We start from the raw sequence: 12,494 nt of genomic DNA on the forward strand, positions 1-12,494 counted from the left end.
TTAGCATTGTGCACATTGTACATACTGTTTAGAATGCAACTGTCAAGAAGAACCACAGATAAAAGGGAATCTTTTTTTCACCATCCTTTTAAGCAAAATGAAAATTTGCTGAAAATGTCCTCAGGCTCAGGCCATTTAAGGTGTAAATTAATTTGTTTCTTCATCAGAATTACAGAAATGTAGCATTGTATCACGTGCTCTCCAATGGATGTGAATGGATGCCGTCAGAATGAGAGTCCAAACAGCTGATAAAAACATCACAATAATCCACAGCACTCCAGTCCATCAGTTTACATCTGGAGAAAACAAAAGCTGCATGTCTATAAGAAACAATTCCATCATTAAGATGTTTTTAACTTTAAAAATTGTTTCCAGCTAATAGATGCATCCATAATCCATAACTCCTCCTCCGGTGAAAAAGTCCCTCTCCTCTGGTCTCTCACATCAAAAAACACAGACATATTTGTTTAGAGCTAAACAATTACCGTACAAAGAAATGGCAAGTAACAAATCTGAAAACAAGTTAAGTAGAAAAACTGAAATAGTATTTTCTTAGTCAAATTTACTCCAGTCATCTTTATTTACAACTTTGAAAAGTGTACAGTGTTCTTAATCCTATTTTCTGGTGTTTATATATATATATATATATATATATATATATATATATATATATATATATATATATATATATATATATATATATATATATATATATATATATATATATATATATATATATATATAATCATATATAAAATAAAACATACTGCATAAGAAATACTTCTCACATTGATTTTTGCAGTGTTTTTAACCTAGATTTCAAGTTCGCGTTGCATTCTCATCAGTGCCGCTAGAGGCGCTGTCGGTTTTCTTTCAACTACTGTGGAGGTAAAGTGAATTAGTGAATGAGTTAACCGATAAATAATGTTTATCCGGCTACCTTACTAATATTACATTGGCTATCTGGTTTAATGACACATATGCTGTACATTCTGAGGAGTTTATGCAATTGCAAAGAGTGTTTCTGCATCCTTAAGGTTTGCATGTTTGCGCATTTTAATTAAAACACATTTCTTCCAGCAGACATTTTAAAAGCACCTGTGCATATGCATCAGCTAATTTGCATATTCACTATGAGGTGTTGTGCTCGTGCACCTGTGTGCACCGTGTAACCTGGCACAGGGGTTGAGTGCTGCTTTCACGCTGGATAATTTGTAGGTAATTTGAGGTCTGTCAAAGCATGCCTTTGATTCTCTCCTGGTGCTAGAACCCATGGACGCATGCTTTTGTTGCCATTCGCCGTCAAATTAGGCCATGAGGAGTGAAACAATGGCACATCTGTACGCCATCGCCATGCAACAGAGAGATAGTTTACCATCATAATGCTTCACAGATGGCAGTGAACACAGGAAGAAATCAAGCTTGTGTTTTACCACTTTGTCTTACCTCATTAGCTTCCCCATCATCCCTACACCAACCCCTCGCTGCTTCCTCCCACATCTCACAGCAATTACTCATTAATTAGGTGCGCTGACCATGGCAGCACACAGACAGGTATATACGCAGATTACCACAGTTTTGCTTGACCCTCACATTTTGTCTGTTTTCCCAGAATCTCCACACAGAAATCATGTAAATATGATAATTTCAGTATGATGATTCACATGGAGATCCGAGCGTGTAAATGGAGGTGACTAGTGTTCATGAATGTTTGGATGCAGTGGTCAGGAGAAGGTGAAGGAGCCTCCCTCACAGTGTGAAAATTATCTCATAAATTCACTTTTCCACCTGAACACAACAGCACTCTCTCTCTCTCTCTCTCTCTCTCATCAGAGCAACATTATCATATATCCTGGTTGCCGAGGCAACTGTCTTGGAATGCCTCAGTTTTCCCGTCACCTCGGAGCCCTGAGTGAACCGAAGAGATTATCATTTCATGTTCTGTGACAAACACAATGTGATTTCTGCTCGTCTTAACACTTGTACTCCTGCGCTCGATGTTCCTGCTGCTGGAGGACAAACATCAGAAATGACATCTGGCTTCACAGTTATGCAGTGAGAGGTTATCGATGAGAGACATATACATTTACAGCTTCTGCTGGAGTAATAAAACCACTGCTGCTGATACAAGCCTGATTCTTTAGGTTTAGTTCATGATGTCTGCTGTGAAAATACTGACGTGACTGAAAATCTAGAGGAATATTAGATTATAGTATACAAGGTTTGAAAAATTGTTCATAATGTATGTTTTGATGAGATAGAAAACATACATTATGATTTGTAAGATTAGTTTTTTTCTTGTTTTTTTTTTTTAATCTCTAAATTAATAAATAAGTATACCAGTAAACATTTCTGCATGAAGTGTTTCTGTGTGTTTGATAAGTAAACTTATACAGTGGTATTTTCTTTTTTAAGATTAGATACAATAAATAAATAAATAATTGGTAACACTTTACAATAAGGTTTCATTAATATGTATGTATTAACTAACATGAGCAAACAACGAACAATGCATTTATTACAGTGCTTATTAATATTTGTTAATGTTAATGAGAATACAGTTGTTCATTGTTAGTTCACAGTGCATGAACTAATGTGAACAAGCACAACTTTTGATTTTAATGATGCATTAAATATTCAAATGAACATTAACTAATATTAATAAATGCTGTGCTCATTCTGGGTTCATGTTAACTAAAGTAATTAACTAATGAACATTATGTAAACTGTTACCAAAGAAATAAATAAATATTGCTGTATGAAGCGTATGTGTGTTTGATGAGTAAACATAACTTATGTGTTGGTATTTCTTTTTTTTCTTTTTTTTTTGAAGATTAAATAAATAAATAAAATAATAAAATAATAAATAATAATAAAATAATAAAATAATAAAATAATAAAATAATAAATAAATTAATAAATATTGCTGCATTTTTGTGTTTAATGACTGATCACATGTGTATTGGTATTGGTATCGTAAATGAATCAGTATTTGTGCATGCAGTATGAGTGTGTGTTTGGTGAGTCTGTTCCCGGCGCGCTGAAGAGCGGATCCAGCTCCGGGTTTTGTGCGCGTCGGTCCGCTCCAGGATCAGTGTCCCGGATGTGATGGAGCTCGTGCTGCTGCATTGAGAGACGCACACAAGCGCTAAGATCATCATCAGAGCTCTAGTGAAGCCGAGTTTGGGACACACGCTGGTTATCTGGGATCTATTGCGTTCAGAGTTAAGGAACTGATGTAAAATGTCGTTGATCCTGATGCTTTCTTCGCTGGTTGTTCTGGATCTGCAGCGGATTTGAAGTGTACATTGAAACCGGCCTGTCTTTGGATCTGTGTGTGTGTGTGTGTGTGTGTGTGTGTGTGTGTGTGTGTGTGTGTGTGTGTGTGTGTAACCCCAGCACACTTCCTTGGAGGGGTATTTTTGCTGGTTTCTGCTGGATCTATGGCATTTAGCTCGGTCTGGATCCTCTGGGGGTGAGTCTGCATGTTTATTATATTTAATGTATCTTGAATATAAGATTTATGTGTTTCTTTAGCTTTAGCCGTCGCGATTAGCACTGCATGACCTCATGACTTTATCCATTCCTGAGATGTCACATTAATGCGATTGATTTCATTATGTGTATTTGTTTGAACAGTTATTAGCATGTGAAGGTGTTTTGTTTTTGAATCCTCTGGGGTTTGCGATCGTTTTGCTGGGTGTGCTGCTTTGAGCTATTTTTAGTTTTATCACAGATGTCTTGGTGATGTTTAATGATCAAAAATATATATTCCTGTGGTACTTTATTTTTGTTTTGTTTAAATATTTCTGTAGAAGTTAAATCCGTCTGAATGCTAATGCTAACGCTCCTGCTCTTTGTCATCACATCCGCCGCTAGCTCTGCTAGCACACCTCGAGTGTTTTTGAGCGGTATAATAATCATATTTGACAGCGACAGAGTGACCTCTGTGTCTTTATTGATGAGAGGGAGGTGATTGATCTGTTTGGCTGGGTTTGATCAGTTAGTCGAGTGTGTGTGTGTGTGATGAACTCGTGCTTACAAAAGCTAAAGCGGCTAAAGAACGTGTGTGTGTGTGTGTTGAACAGAAGGACACGATACACACACTGTATTCCTCAAAAACCGCGGTATTTGTGAAGTAACTTTACCTTCGCATTAGTGCACATTGTATGTTTATGGAGATGAGTATCTTGAGTGTTGTAGAACAAGTACTGTGTTATTACCATGTTTCTGGCTGGGTTACTGTTTAAAAATAGCATGATGTCATAATTCCAGTTCCATACTAATCAGAATACCATGGTGATACCGTAACTGTACTAAAGTACAACCGGAAGTACCTTGGTATGATCATGAGTGACTGATATATAGAAGGTCAGTTCACTAAATGTTACGATTCACTCAACTCACGATTCGATTCAAAGATGTCATTATGACTCGAGACAATATATTTTATGTTTGTTGGAAAATATTCATATATTTGGTCAGTTGCACTGCTTCCTGGGAGTTGGTGGCTACTTAGGGATGAGAAAAGCACACCAGATTAAAGATCTCTTTGTATATATATGATATAATTTTCATTGCAAATTTGGCTTTTAAACATGATTAAAAAAAACATTGTTGGTTGATGGCTTTAACAGAAGATTTTACATTGATAAACAAGCGTCGAGCTCACAGTAGGTCTGTCTTTAATGGTTTATAAGTTATTGATAAAATCAGTTTCACATCTAATGATGTATTTACTTCCGAAAGCCAACTGTTGGACTCAAATTATAAAAAAAGTATGTTCAATTTCTCAGAAAACATGTGTGTGTGTGTCTTTGTTGGGTAAAAAGAGACTGAAGGAGGGTCATTTATCAGGAAAGCAACAGCAGCGTGATTAGTGTTTTGGTGTCAGTTTGTCATCCTGTCGCAGTAATTATTGTGTCCTGTTTAGTTTGCTGAAGGACTCAATCTTTCCTCATTCCTGCCTTCAAACCGCACAAGTCCTCTCAAAATCTTCACGGGATGAAACCGTCCTCTTTCTTAACATGAGCCAGCGTTGACATGTGCTCCGTTAAAGATCAGAGACTCAGCCACGCATGCACAAAAGCCATGAGAATGTACACTTTGCATTAATAATTCAAGGTCTGATGTGCTTTTAATGTAACATCATCAAGTTCAAGTCTCTTGACATTCGACAGCATCTGTTTCCATTAAGTCCAAAACAACAGTTTCTTCCAAAATATCACTCCCAAAGACGTTCTCATGTTCTCCAACACTGTAAATATTCTTGATGGATAATTGCAGTCCTGGATGCTGATTGGTCGATGTCTAGCTGAAAGGTCTCCATGATATTGCACTTGAACTTGAGCAGCTATACCCTTCAGCTCGACGTCTGTGTTTCCTGGAGTTGTTTCTTGTTTGTTTTAGTGTGGTAGTTCTTTGTGTGCTTAAAAACAAACCCATAAAGCTTACGATGCAAACCAGAAGTGCTCATGTTTGAGCGAGTGGCGAAAACCACTTACAGTTCTACAAATGAGAATCCAGTTCCATAAATGCGTGTTTGGAAAGTACCTGACTTTCTGGCACGTTTTTAGGGGGTTTATAGTTTTCGTTATGAATTGTGCACAAGCGCTGATCATCTGCTTTGTGCTGTGTGCGTTAGAGAATCATTGCTCAGGGTGTTTTCATCTTAGTTCCCCATTCCAGAGAGAGAAACTCTGGGTTTGTTTGACTCTGGAGGTTATGTTACCTAGTTTCCTAGGTTTGCTTCTGGCTTTGTGCGGATAAGAGCTGAAAGCACCTGAAATCTGAGCTTTATAACCAGGCTTTATTCAAAACTTACACCGGATTTGTATTTTGTCCTGGAACTGTTTTCTGTGGTGTTAATGTGAATCGTTTATGAGTCTCGCCTTTTTGAGATCACCAACATTGGTGAAATGGTTGATTATGATGATGATTATAATCACTGTTATCAAATAAATGTAATTAGTTATTGAACAGTGGTGTCTTTTATTGTATTGCACTTTGTTGCGTTTTATTACAGCAGTATATAATCTGAAGCTCAATTTTTTATTGATTTTGGGCCGCAGCTTCATCATATCAACCGTTCTTTACGACTTTAACCTCCGTGAATTCAACTGGGCTCTCTATATTTGATCAGACAGCATCAGCACAATTCCTCAAAATGAGTAAAAACAGTGAAATGCAGTATGTTAAATAACACCGATATCCTTTAATGCATTTAATCCCATTTTATCGACCAATATTTCACCTTCAGTGATCCTATTCAGTAAGCAAAACTGACATTAGATAAACATAACATGTTGTGTTTAATTTTTTTAAATGGCGTAATAGTGTTATATCTTTCAGCTTTAGGTGTGAAAAGGTTTTACACTTTTTCTTATATTAAAAACAAACATCCAAGCCCAGCCCAGATGAGAAACATGATGCAAAAGCAATGCATTACTTTTAAAAGTAACTTTGCCCAACGCGGTCAACGGCTAATCTTAAAACTTGACTTACAGCTTGCAATGTTGCAAAACTGAATTAATGTTGATTTGCATGTGTTCATTTATCTGTTTACTGCATTAATGCAAATGTGAAGCACTACAGCAAAAACAGTACCAGTACAGTAGAATACCAATACATCAGCCAGACCAATTAATGAGATGATTTGGCTGTCTTTGACTGGCAATTTTGTGATGGATTTTGGGGTAAAACCTGGTTGACTGCTGTGGTTGGATGGGTAACCTGCATTCAGTGCGGTTTGATTCATGTTCAGGATCCAGCAGAAGCCTTTTTGGCATTGGGTGCCGCTGCGGTCGTAGTTGTCCTGATCCACAACAAAGCCTCCTGGAGATAAATGGCTCGCTGGGGATTTCTGTTCCTGCGGCGAGGTGAGCTCAGGATAGCGTCTACTAAGTCACGCTCTCTCTCTCTCTCTCTCTCTCTCTCTCTCTCGCTTTGACATTTTGTTATTGTGCTGCCATTTGGCCGGAGCCCAAGTGGATTCTAGCGCAGTGAAAGACGAGGGTTTTGCTCATCAGAACTGGAGTGGATCGTGTTGAATGACAGGATTTTACACTCCTCACAAAGCTTTGTAACTATCTTAAATCACAGTGAGTTAAGGCCTTGTCTTCAAATCGCTGTTGGGGGATGTTTTTTGGTTCTGCTGTTTTGTTTTCATTTCTATAGTCAACTCTATTCCACCTACAGTCTGTTTTTGGTCAATCTGGTTTCGAATCATACTTTATTAATTTGCAGACTGACGTTTACTTTAGTATTCCATTCTAATCAATGGAAGTTACATGGAGTTTTAAGCTACAGCTGTTGAGTTTTGCTCCTAGATGTTTTCAAAGGTTTAGCTTCTGTCCGAGATTAAACGTTGAAGCTGCTATGCATCAATGGATCTTTTATGAGACTTTTGTGTTCCTGCTAAACCTTCGTAAATGAAGAGGCTTCAAAGTTATAGATATGTCCAAACACATGGCATTGTGTGTTGCTTATCTTACGTGGTTTTTCAACTGCTCAAGTTTTGTTGTTGTGTTTTAATAATGCATGTTAGTTATCTCAGCAACTCCAAGCAACTTGAGTCTGACTTGATAGTGTTAATCTCTATTGACGGTTTATTTGTAGGTGAAATGTATTTGTGTCTTGTAACCGTGCCGCTGAAGAGCAACGTTTCTGAGGTTTCCAGCGCTGTGACAGATGACTGCGTCTGCATTCATGAGATGTCAAAACATGTCAGGTGCTGCAATTTTCTGCTGCCTTTTCATCCTCGTTCAGACCTCAGCGCTGTTTGGTGGCTGAAAGTGCTGTTTGTTTGAGGAAATCTGAAAGATTAGCGGTGAACGACTGAGAAAAATCGTCTCTTAGAATAATGAAAGGAAACTATTATGTGGTTTGATAAAGAGAAGATTATAGGATAGCTACTTCTGTATGCCATACATTCATCTTTATCTAAATATTAGGATATTTTTAAAAATGCATATCGGATATCAGTGTTATTTAACATATTGCAGGTTTGCATCATTTGCATTTCACTGTTTTTACTCATTTTGAGGAATTATGCTGATGCTGTCTGATCAAATATAGAGAGCCCAGTTGAATTCACGGAGGTTTAAGTCATAAAGAACGGTTGATATGATGAAGCCAAAGTCCAAAATCAATAAAAAATTGAGCTTCAGATTATATACTGCTGTAATAAAACGCAACCAAGTGCAATACAATAAAAGACACCACTGTTCAATAACTAATTACTTTTATTTTATAATAGTGATAATCCTTATCATACTAAACAATTTCCCCAATATTGGTAAATATAAACGATACTTTAGTTTAAACGTATGTTCATTTTTAAAGTGTATTAAAATATTCGTTTTAAAATAATGTTTCAGTTTTTTCCATTTTTTATTGTCGTTTTTAATCTTTAAAAAAGAAAATTGCTACTTAAATGTAATTATTGTAAAATCTTTTACATTCTCATTTTTTAATTTTAATATATTGAATAAAATATTCAATTTGTAAATTTGTCAATTTTTGTCATGTTAAACATCTAAAAAAAATATTTACAATATTTCTTTTTTTAAATTAAAATGTTTCAGTTAATCATGTTTTAATTGCAAATTGTTTAATTGCTAATCTTTTGAAAATTCTCTTTAATTTACAAAAGCCCTTCAGCATCATCTTACACAAAATAACAATAGGCTAATTTGCATGGAAAAACTTCTCATGTTTTCATCTTAATATAATAGGTAAAATGTTTTTACCTAATACTCATTTTTAAACAGAGGAGCTCTGCTGTTTTCGGAGAGAAGCGTAAAGCAGTTTTTGTCTTTTATAAATCTGTTCAAACTAAAGACTCTTTAGAGATATGGAGGATGCAGAACTACTCTATAGGTCCTCAAGTTTAACCTTGCAGAAACTGTTTGGGTTACTTCCCCTTTAAGTGTTTTCATTCCAGATGATCTTGGAGTCTCTGCTCTTTATGCAGGACTGGAGTTGTTAGTGTGATTTGAGCTGAATTTAAATGTTAATTCAAGCTGTCACGCGCTAACATACCGTACACTAAATAGTTTATTTCCCTTCCCACACCGATGCTGAGATAGACCTCGTCTGGATCTTATCAGCACAGGATCAGGGCCTTAAAGAAGCACATGTTCAACTCAACAAGTGCGGGCAAGACGAGTTTTTCACATCAGTCTGGTCGAACGCATGTTTACATAGAAAAGCTATAGAAAAGCAGCGCTGTGGAATGCAAAAACCTGCAAAGAACTAGAACATGTCATGTATTTTATGTTTGCATGATGGTGACAGGCTAAAAAAAGTGTTACTTTCATTTACTTTTAATAATTGCCTACTACTGATGTTATACTTAGTCATATTATCTTTTTGAGTTGACGTGTAAAACTAAATGTCTACATATTTAGAATATTTCTGAACATATAGGACGTCAACATTGTATAATATTTGCCTCTTGCATGCATCTTTTCTGTAAAGATGTTTAACAAGTCTGTTAAAAGAATAATGAATAATGCAAAGATATTCAACAATATATTCAACAATATAACAAGATATTCAACAAAAACAAGTTCTTTAGTCCCGCCCACTTTTTCAGTGGTGGTGGTTCTGGAAATATATTTCCATTAATTTTCGCAATTAGGTATTTAAAAAAAATCTCTTTGTTAAAACATTATAAGCCACTGAGAATTACAACATTACAAACTTGGATTCACAGCGGAGAATTCTTTGAAAATTGGACAAAGATGTTTATTGGCTTTAGAAGAACAACAGAGATATATCCAATTATTAAAGATGTTATAGAAGCAATATATTTTAAGTTAATTGCAAAATATGCAAACAAATATTTACGTTTTTTGAGCGACTCGATTACGCCATTTTTGGTCTTTAACGTTTTATCGGTTATTAAAAAACGATGGAAAAAACTAATGTCGTTTTTGCTTCCGTAACTAACTCTATAGAATTTTCTTTAACCAGATGGTTAATAAACAGAATGTAACACATCCTCTTACTAGATCTTATATCTTTGCTAGAGGGATATATCAGAACCTTACGGCGTTCCTCAAAGAGTTTTCGGAGTTCTCCCGTCCTCCAGGGATCGTTCTAATCAGAGAGTAAATAAACCGGTTGTGATCTGGCATATATATCTGTGAGCGAACGTTTTCTGAACTCCCTCTGCAACTGAAAGACTTTCCACAACACCACGCCAGATACCAAGCGTAGCTTTTAGGAAATTTGAGCGGCATGTAAACGAGATGGAACAGAAGGATGTTTGAGCCGTGAGAACTGCCCAGATGATATCGTCCCCCTTCAGACTCTTAAATGATCTTCCAGATGAGAGCAACTTTAGAAGGAAACTTTAGAAAAGGCACACCTTTGTACCTAAACAGTCCATATTGGTACCTTTAAAGATAGATATAAATACCTAAATACAATACAAGTACCTAAAGTTTACATAATAGTACCTGAAAGGTACAAAAGTGCACCTTTTGAAAAGATATTGCCCCACTGACAGAGCTTTTGTACTTTTTTTTCTGAGAGTGTGATGACTTAAGGCAGTGTCTGAATGATCATGATGTCTTCGTTCTCGGCTCCTCTGATTACTTGAGTACTTCGATGATTTATCCGTCGAGTACTCAGTCAAAATGCTCAACATGCACAAGTGTAAGTGATTTATGTAGGTCATGGTGTCTTCTTGGGTTTGTGCTGCTTATGTATATGTTTAACAAATTATATAGGAGCATTCTGGCATATTTTGGATATTTGCCTTTGTTTGTTTTAGTAAAACATTTTAAATAGTTATGACGCAAATTAATTGTTAAAGTGAGTTTTCAATTTCACTGACGCAAACAATTCATAAACTTTAGGCCGAACATTTTTGGTTGCAGCCATTTTGCTGCATCACAGATTTTCATTGCACCAATATTACGATGTTTACTTTTTATTTATTCTACTAAAACGTTTACATTTTTCAATGTTTTTTGAGTTAACAAAACAAATAGTTGAGTTTTCGATTCATTGAATATTTCAACTTTGGTGGAAAATTAGTTTCTAGTTGTATTTGTTGCATTTCTACCATCTTATTCACTTGCTCATATAATAATCATCCAAGATTTATAAAAACTGTTGTGTGAAATAGTTTTACATGAGGTTTAATGGTGTCGCAGCAGTTTGTTTTCCCACATTTTCGAAAATACACAAGTTTGGTTCCTGGTTAGCACTGAGGATGTTGTTTATTGATGGAATAGTTACATGATGTGGTGCGTCGTTGTGAGTGAATCTGCTCCAGCGGATCTGTGTTTGGCTCCCAGCTTCTTTCGGTTTATCTCGGAGCCACAATAAAGGTCCTTTTATCCGTCTCCTCCTCCAAGGACGCACAGACTCAGAGACGAAACATGATTAGTGTTTCTCTTTCGCAGTGTGTTGAGGCTGGAGTCAAGGCAGCTATGGTTGATATTGTCTACGTTTTTAGTCTGTGAAGATATTATATATCTCATAATTTAAGTTTCTCTCACTAAATTTGATCAAATAGTTAATATTCAAATCTATTTGGAAAGCGCTTTTTATGATACGCATTACTTTTAAGCAGCTTTACAGAAACTCTTGATGTTAATGTTTATAATATCTTTTTATATTCATGCAGTATAGTCACATTTTGCAGGACAGAGCTGGGAAATCATGTATTTTACATTTTGTGACAAAAAAGCAATGAACGTGAAATTAACTGAAATTATGATTATTATTATTTTTTTAACCAAAATACCAAATCTTAAATTAAAATTTTAACATTTTCATTTGCCGAAATGTTGATGCATTACTTATTTTCATTGCATGAATATTATAATATTAACCTTCAAATAATTGTAAAACATATATTTTTGTTAATATAAAACATTGTCTTGAATTTCACTGGCCATTCCTTCATTGTTTTTGGGTTATGACGCAAATGTTTAAAGTGAGTTTTAATTCCATTTAACTTATTCACCTCAAAATATAATGTTTATCTCATCGCTTTGTAAATAGTCACATTTTTGTATAGTGCTTTTCACAATGTGAACTTATTCTCAGACTTGAATGGCATTTAAATCAGTCTCTAATAAAAGTCGAGCCTATTTTAAACATTTGCACTGCTTAAATTGTTTAATTTTACGTTAGCAGCACAATCGTTGTGATTAATCTAGCTGCCGTCTCCGTGTTAAGAGTTTGTTTTTTGATGTTGAGCACACATGCATGTCTTGTGTTCATGTGGAGATCGAAGAATCCCTCAGGTCTCTAATGGCACCAGATTTCCCAGAACCCTTTGCATTGATTAGCGTTACTGCATTTATTCCTGATTTGGCAACAGATGATCCATTCATGTCTCTTCCTGTTTGGACCTAAAACTAGCCCATTAAAGTTATAATTGCTTCTGTATTAGGATGTTATTTAAGGTCTGTATGTTTAATATTCTTTTTTTTATGCTAAATTAATGAAATTCTCTCCGTCTTCAGTCT

At 35.6% G+C, this 12,494-nt stretch overlaps 1 protein-coding gene across 2 annotated transcripts in view; it reads left to right on the forward strand.

The window, feature by feature from the left end:
* Positions 1-3,076: 3,076 nt before the first annotated feature.
* The window catches only part of LOC127946754 (zinc finger protein 609), a 78,377-nt gene continuing 68,959 nt past the window's right edge, over positions 3,077-12,494 (forward strand). The window contains exon 1 of one of the 2 annotated variants that reach the window (XM_052543498.1): positions 3,077-3,475. The gene's annotated coding sequence lies outside the window, so the exon portion shown is untranslated. The remainder of the gene's footprint in view (positions 3,476-12,494) is intronic. The other variant, XM_052543500.1, reaches the window with a different exon arrangement.

Source organism: Carassius gibelio, chromosome A25 (assembly GCF_023724105.1).
Source record: "Carassius gibelio isolate Cgi1373 ecotype wild population from Czech Republic chromosome A25, carGib1.2-hapl.c, whole genome shotgun sequence".
In the NCBI taxonomy this organism is placed as follows: Eukaryota; Metazoa; Chordata; class Actinopteri; order Cypriniformes; family Cyprinidae; genus Carassius; species Carassius gibelio.